Raw genomic sequence first — 7,709 nt, forward strand, 5'->3', positions numbered from 1 at the left:
GTTCCGGGGCGGAGGACGTCATGCGTAGTATCACAACAGTTGTATCATAGTAAGCGAAGTAAACACAACCATTACATTATAATATGAATAATTACATTGTTCAAAAACATGATTTGTACATAGCAAAAGTAAAAGACGTGACTTCAGAATGTTCCGTCTTCTCCAAAAGTTGGCAAGAGCACCTGTCTATTGATGCCCTGAGAATACAAGCAGTTTTAAAAATATCAGCATAAAGCTGGTGAGTTCATAAGCGTTTAATTCTGGTGAAAGAAATATTTCTTTGATTCTTTGAAAAGTTGTTTCCCAAGAAAATCCTATATTTTCTTATGAAAGAGGTTTGATTATCCATTAGTTATACGATAAACGGCATGTTTATGAAAGGTTAAGTTATCCCAGGAAAATCCTATATTTTCCTTAAAAGTTGATAGTTGATTTTCGATTCTGATACGAGGTGTACAAGTATCTACCATACTTGTATCAATAGATGTAGTTTCCTTGAAAAACCCTGGTTACTCGCTGTGAGATGTATTAGCCTTATTACATAAATAAAACTAATAAAATAGGTAGTAAACTAGATCCTAAGGGCTTTACTAATGCCCTCTAGTAATCAAATCGGTTATTACTTTGAGGTTAGTTCACTCGTTTCATTATTACAAAAGTAAATTCTCGTTACCTAAGTTATGAGTGCCATAACCGTACTTAGACTGGATAAGTCACGAAACGGGGGCCAGTATCTTTTATGACTTTGTCACCCCTGAACCTAACGGTTTCGTTGTAGCTAGCAGCGAGGGTGCGGGATAGTCAGTCCCATATAGATCTATACACAAAAGTCACGCTCTCCCTCCAAGAGATTCTGGTTATAAGTCGTAGTCCTCCACTCACGAATCCGATGGAGTGTTACCAAGGACATATCTCAAACTTAGCCTAACAAATTTACAAGTAATAGTACGAAAATCCTGTTTATGATTTACATGAATCCTTTATAAGATACTACATATTATAACATGATTCACAAGTTTCTTGCTTTAGATTTGAAAACTGTTTCTACGAGTTGATTTCTTAATCGATTGGTAAAACGGTTTTCTGAGTTAAAAGCATACTGAACATAAAATCATTCTATGCAAAATGAGATAATTTGAGCACAATTTTCCTTGTACTTTTGCTTGTATCCCCCCCCCCTTGAAAACATTAAAAACTCGGAAAAAGCGTAGGGGTATGAAGTCACCGTTTGACGGATGATTTGCGCGGATGATCGGTTACGAGTGTCGAGTGTCAATTGAGGTTTCGTACGCAAGTGGATCCTATTAACATGTGATAACACATATGTGTGTTAGAATTAGGGTGTTTCATGGCTAAACATGACGGAAAAACCACCCTAAAGACTTGGAAATGCTTGTCGGGACCCTATATGATCAAACAAGGGAGGTGTACGGCCATTTGAGTGCGTGTGCGGGCAGGCTGTGTGTGCGGTTGCACACAGGAGTATGCGGCCATACAGAGGGTGTGTGCGGTTGCACACAGGAGTGTGCGGCCGTACAGAGGGTGTGTGCGGCTGTACACGGCCGTACACTCCTCATTTGTGCCCGAAATGTCGATTTTGAGGTGTTCTTTTGCTAATACCAAGTCCTACTAGTGAATGAAGGCCAAACTCTTCACTTTGGAGAGTTTTAAGGTGTGTGCGGCCACCTTATGAAGGTGTGCGTCCGTACACCTTCAAAGGATGAAGAACATGAAGAACACTATGAGTTTTAGGCTTAGATTCAGGTGTCTTACCAATATAACAAGCTGAAAGATAAAGTAGTTCACGTTTTTGAGTCCTTTTGAGTGTTCTAGGATGAAGTTTTTAGAGAGAGAAAGTAGTGAGAGAAAGTAGAGTGCGGCCAAAGGAAAAAAATGAGTGAAAGGGGGTCTCTTTATATATATTAGGGGGAGTGTGCGGCTGGAGGATGGGTGTGCGGCCGTACACACCTCTCAGGAGGGTGTAAGGCCCGGTTTTGTCTCTATACGACTTGTTGACTCATTTCTAAACTCATTCCCGACTGTACTCATGCTTAGAACACTTAAACTAGCTCTTAAACGTTGTTAGAAGATGATAAAATCGAGTTTAATATTGATATAAAGATCAATTTTACAGGATAAAAGTTTCGGGTTGTCACAATAACTCTTATACATGTGTCTTATTTTATTGTGGGGCTGAGAGGAGCTTCGTGAACCAAAAATTTAAACACTTACTTAATCAAACACCACAAGCACTAAAAGAAACCTTCGTCGTAGAAATGGCTAACGGCAAGACAGAGAGCTCTAACGAGATTTACATAGGTTGTACCCTCACGCTAGATAATCATTCATTCCCAATCGACCTCATACCAGTGGCAATCAAGAGTTTCAACGCCATTGTGGGCATGGACTGGTTGAGTCTTCATCATACCGATATTCTATGTTTCGACAAAGCAGTCCGTCTAAACCTACCAAATAACGAAACCTTGTTGGTCTACGGAGACAAATCCAATACGAGACTTCGTATCATCTCAAGTATTCAAGCCCAGAAATACTTGCGTAAGGAATATCGTGCATTCCTGGCGCACGTTGTCGATACGAGCCAGAAAACAAAAGACCTAAAAGACCTCCCTGTAGTATGCAACTTCTCTGACGTCTTTCCAGAAGAACTACCGGGTTTACCTCCCCAACGTCAAGTCGAATTCAGGATCGACTTAGTTCCAGGGGCTACCCCCGTAGCCAAATCGCCCTATCGTCTAGCACCTGCAGAGATGCAAGAACTGTCCGGTCAACTTAACGAACTGCTTAGCAAGGGCTTTATAAGACCAAGTTTCTCACCCTGCGGAGCACCGGTCTTATTCGTAAAGAAGAAAGACGGATTGTTCTGTATGTGCATCGACTACAAGGAGCTCAATAAGCTTATGGTCAAAAATCGTTACCCTCTTCCTCACATAGACGATTTATTCGACCAACTGCAAGGGGCGAACTACTTTTCCAATATCGATCTGAGATCCGGGTATCACCAGTTACGAGTGCTTGAGGAGGATGTTGCGAAGACAGCCTTCCGAACTCGTTACGGAAAATACGAGTTCGTAGTGATGCCATTCGGATTGACTAATGCGCCCGCAATATTCATGGACTTAATGAATAGGGTATGACGTCCTTACTTGGATCAGTTCTTCATCGTTTTCATCGACAAACATACTTATCTACTCTCGAAGTAAGGAGGAACATAACGATCATCTACGACAAGTCCTAGGAACCTTACGATCTGAGAAGCTCTATGCGAAGTTCTCTAAATGCGAATTTTGGATCCGCAGAGTCGAATTCTTAGGTCACGTGGTTAGCAAAGAAGGAATCCACGTGGACCCTTCCAAAATTAAGGCCATCGAGAAATGGTCAGCACCAAAGACGCCTACATAAATTCGTCAATTTCTAGGCCTCGCTGGCTACTATCGTAGATTCATACAGAACTTCTCGCGAATTGCAAAACCTCTTACGACATTGACCCAGAAAGGTGTGGCCTTTGACTGGAAAGAGAAACAAGAGAAGGCATTTCAAATGCTGAAGCGAGCTTTATGCACCGTACCGATATTTTCCCTCCCCAAAGGGACAGAAGACTTCATGGTCTATTGCGATGCGTCAAATCAAGGGCTCGGCTGTGTTCTTATGCAACGAGGTAAGGTCATCGCCTATGCCTCAAGACAGCTGAAGACACACGAGGTCAACTACACCACTCACGACCTCGAATTAGGAGCAGTTGTGTTTGCTCTGAAGATCTGGAGACATTATCTGTATGGTACGAAGAGCACTATCTTTACAGATCACAAAAGCCTGCTACATATTTTCAACCAGAAGGAGCTCAATATGAGACAACGACGGTGGGTCGAACTACTCAATGACTACGAATGCGAAATTCGTTATCATCCGGTTAAAGCCAACGTAGTAGCAGACGCCCTAAGTCGGAAAGAATATTGTGGTCGAAGAGCCAAGTCATTAACTATGACTATCCATTCGCATATGTCCAGACAAATTAAGGAAGCTCAGCTCGAAGCCTTAAAACATCAGAATGTGGGGGTGAATCTCTATGAGGAATGGATAAGAACTTGGAAGTCAAGGGTGGTTGAGCTTTATATCTCATGGACCGGATCTGGACACCGAAACACGATGGCTTCAGAGACTTGGTCATGAAGGAAGCACACAACACTCAATATTCCATCCACCCGGGTTCAGATAAGATGTATCTGGATCTTAAAAAGTTATACTGGTGGCCTAACATGAAAGCAGAGATTGCTACCTTCATGAGTAAATGCCTTACTTGCGCCAAGGTCAAGGTCGAATACTAGAAACCCTCAGGTCAACTACAGCAACCAGAGATACCAGAGTGGAAGTTGGAGCGGATCACAATGGACTTCATAACCAAGCTACCCAAGACAACGGATGGAATTGATACCATTTGGGTGATCGTCGACAGATTGACCAAGTCCACGCACTTCCTACCCATCAAAGAGACGGACAAGATGGAGAAGCTCACAAGAACATACATTCGGGAGATAGTACGACTGCATGGTGTCCCTATATCCATTATCTCCGATAGAGATAGTAGATTCACTTTGAGGTTCTGGCAGTCGCTACAAAGCTCCTAAGGAACGAGGTTGGTCATGAGTACAGCCTACCATCCACAGACCGACGGACAAAGTGAGAGAACTACCCAAACCTTGTAGGACATGTTGCGAGCCTGTTTGATCGACTTTGGGAAGGCATGGGATACTCATTTACCCCTTGTCGAGTTTTCCTACAACAACAGTTATCACACGAGCATAAAGGCTGCTCCATTTGAAGCCCTCTATTGCCGGAAGTGCAGATCCCCTCTTTGCTGGGCTGAGGTGGATGACACTCAGTTGGATAAACGACGAGTTCCTGACAGCAATCTCCTGGGTCTGCAGATCATTCGGGAAACGACAGAGAAGATCGTTCAGATTCTTGAACGACTGAAAGCCTCTAGAGACCGACAGAGAAGCTACGCAGACAAACGAAGGAAACCTTTGGAATTCCAGGTGGGAGACCGAGTCCTTTTGAAAGTCTCACCCTGGAAGGGCTTGATACGCTTCGGAAAGCGTGGAAAGCTAAATCCAAGATACATAGGGCCTTTTGAGATTCTCGCTAGAATCGGCCCTGTCGCTTACAAACTCAACCTACCCCACGAACTTAGTAACGTACATCAAATTTTCCACGTCTCGAACTTGAAAAAGTGCCTATCCGACGAGACTCTTGTGATCCCACTCGACAAGATCGAGATCCATGAGAGCCTCAATTTCATAGAAGAACCTGTAGAGATCATGGACCGAGAGGTCAAACAAACGAAGCAAAGTCGTATCCCAATAGTGAAGGTTCGTTGGAGCGCCAAACGAGGACCGGAATTCACTTGGGAGCGCGAGGATCAAATGAGATTGAAATACCCTCATCTTTTCGCTTAGTTATTTGTAATAACTTAGTTGCTTAAACTCTAATTTAGGGATGAAATTCCCTCTAACGAGGTGATGATGTGACAACCCGAGATTTCAATCTTGTACAAACCATTCAATCCAATCAAAGTTAGACTTGTTCCTGCTAACTTCTAGCACCATTTGAGTCTATTTGAGCATTCCGAGCCTAGTATATCCAAGGAATAAATGAATGGAAGTGCCAACTGAGGTTGTAACCCATCAAACATGCCATAAACCCTCAAAAGAGGAGTTTACGGCCAAGGGTCATGGGTTTATGGCCGTAAACACATGGTGGCCGTAAACTCCATGGTATATATGGCCCTTAGTCATTTTTCAGCCACTTTTCACTTTTCCAAGCCTAGAACTCGAATTCTCTCCCAAGGATCTTGAAGCTTATTCTCCAAATCTTCAAAAATGTAATTGAATCCTTCCATATATGAGTTAATACATCTCTTCTTCTTGATTCACTCTTGATTCCATCCACAAAATCTCTTCTTTTGAGTAGATCTTCAAGTGTTCTTCATTTCATCAAGAACACCAAGAACACACACTAGTATTTTTGGACTTTAATCACCCTTTCAAGATTCTACTACGTAAGTACACTACCCTTAGCTTGTTATATACTAAAATCACTTGTTAAACATGAAGAAATTATGTCTAGGAGGGTGTTTACAACCAAGGCAATCTCCCTTGGCCGTAAACCCTAACATTCGGTGCATATGGACCCTAACTTCTTCCTAAGGCTTGGTCTTTAGTCTAGAACACTTCTTGGAAGCTTGTAGGACCTTAAACACACTAAATGGAACAAGATGACATGAGTTTACGGCCGTAAACACCATGGGCCGTAAACCCATGGGCCATAAACACCATGGGCCGTAAACCCATGGGCCGTAAACTCAAGGGGGGTTTACTCTTGGGCCGAAAACTCCAATATGAGGCCCTACAACCCTTTGTACCTCTAACACTTGAATCAAAGTGTTTTCCATGTCCTAGGGTGTCCTTACTTGCTTAATTAGTTGTTTAAACACTAATTAGATATATATATATATATATATATATATATATATATATATATATATATATATATATATATATATATATATATATATATATATGTGTGTGTGTGTGTGTGTGTGTGTGTGTCATTATATGTTAAATAGGATCCGTGTGTGCTCAAGTCCTCACTTGACACTTAACATCCTATCCGACACTTCCATCCAAACCACTCACTACAGGTGAGCTCATACCCCTTAATCAACCTTTGAAATGATTTTAAATGCTTTTATGGGGGGGGGGGGGAATACAAGTTGAAGCATTCTAGTTATTGCATTAATCATATGTGATTAATAACTAGAACAAACAGGAAGATTTTCTATTACTTTCAAATTGTTATCAAACTTATGGATTTCAAACACTTCAAAACATTTTATTAAACTCTATTAAATGCTAAATCCTTTATCAAACTCTTTTAAACTTACATTATTGTCAAACTCATATCTATACAGATATATTTATATAAGTAAGGTTTGAAGGACTTAGGACTGATAACTCACTTTATTTCCTGTTCCTTGTTTGGTTGTGGACTTAGGGTATCTTGTTATTTATCCGAATGTCGTTGAATCCTTAATTATATATCGTATATATGTGTTAGGATATAAAAGCTTTCATTTCAGTTCAGTACCTTTGGGTAGCAGAGGCATACATACAACCGTACTATTTAACTATAATAGGTATAGTTAAGAGATCACTACCCACTATTACTATTACAACGACACATGCAAGAGTCAGTACAGTTATAAGTCATTACATACATACTATAATGAGAAACAATACATACTATACACTATATAAGAGAACATACTATACACTATACAAGAGGATATACTATACACTAGTGCAGAGAAAACATTACTACACTATGACATACTATACAAACATTTGAATACGATAATCAGAATGTGACATACTACTTATCGATACGACACTACATTGTTGTATCACTTTGTAAGCAGAGTATCCTGGATGGAGAACGGGCATTGTGTGTATAGATCTATACGGGAAAGACACTCCCACACCCCGACTGCTAGCTTCAGTCCCAGCCGACAAGGCCAAGGGGTGATAGAATGTTACCTCACTACATATGACACCGGAGGGTCATCAGTTATTCAGTCGTCGATCAGCATGGTTACATATGAGTTCACATTTAAACCTTTAATTAACCGACTA

Source organism: Lactuca virosa, chromosome 5, assembly GCF_052849685.1.
Source record: "Lactuca virosa cultivar CGN04683 chromosome 5, Lactuca_virosa_CGN04683_v6, whole genome shotgun sequence".
Lineage (NCBI taxonomy): Eukaryota > Viridiplantae > Streptophyta > Magnoliopsida > Asterales > Asteraceae > Lactuca > Lactuca virosa.